This window comes from Microtus ochrogaster, linkage group LG1, assembly GCF_000317375.1.
Source record: "Microtus ochrogaster isolate Prairie Vole_2 linkage group LG1, MicOch1.0, whole genome shotgun sequence".
Taxonomy (NCBI): domain Eukaryota; kingdom Metazoa; phylum Chordata; class Mammalia; order Rodentia; family Cricetidae; genus Microtus; species Microtus ochrogaster.
Window position 1 is genome coordinate 52,964,190 of NC_022027.1, and position 974 is coordinate 52,965,163.

The window sequence follows — 974 nt, forward strand, 5'->3', positions numbered from 1 at the left end:
CCAGTTCTCATGCTCCCCTCATCCACACAGTTTCCATTATCCCACTATACCTGACACTTGCTTCTGCCCACCCTGAGTCCTCCCTAAACCACAGCACTTCCGAAAGCCCCTTGGCTGCCCATCAGTCTCCAAACCAGCACAGCCTGGGCCCGAGGCTCAGCAGGTGCACTCTGGTCCAGCTGTGTCAGGTTTCTGCCCCTCTTTCCTCTGATTGCCTTGGACGCTCAGCTCAGGCAACAGTATTTGTGCCCCCTCTCCTCCACCTTGACCATGTCTTAAAACCATATGCCCCCCGAACTTCAGGCAGCCCCAGCCCATGACTACATGTCACTCATCCTACAAGCTCCTAGGTGTCCCTGTCAAACACCCACTCTCTTATCACCAGGTCTCTTTCAGGTCAGTCCCTTAAACCCATCACTCCGACCTTTCTTGGATCTTCCTCAAGAGAGACTCCAAGCCGCTGACCTAGGAAGGTATCACCATGGTCCCCCGGGATTGCTGTTTCTCTAGTTGACCAGCTTGGTCTGTGGTTCCTTACTGTGTGTTGTTGAAGATATGGAGCGGCGGGCTACATTCTGGCCTATCAAATGGGCCAAGGCAGTTTCTTTATTAAATGAAAGTAACTCCTCCATCATTTCCCCCTTTTCTGTTTAAACAAAAAAGAAAGGCTTTAACTTTAACATAGTAAAATTACATATAACAAAACAGTTATCAAGTAAGAATTACACTTACAATATTTATATCTATTTTATCTTTTATCATAACTAAGGAAAACTATAATTATCTATCCATTCTTCAACTCCATCAAAGACTCCAGAGGATATATTACCTAAGCAAACAAGAAATCCAAAGCTCTAGAAATGACAGAGACATTTTGCTGCCTGGACAGTCACCCAAAGTTCCTTTGTAACGTTGGGGCATCCATCTTCAGCCTACAGGCCCATGGTATCCAGAGACATTTTCATGAAGCAGGA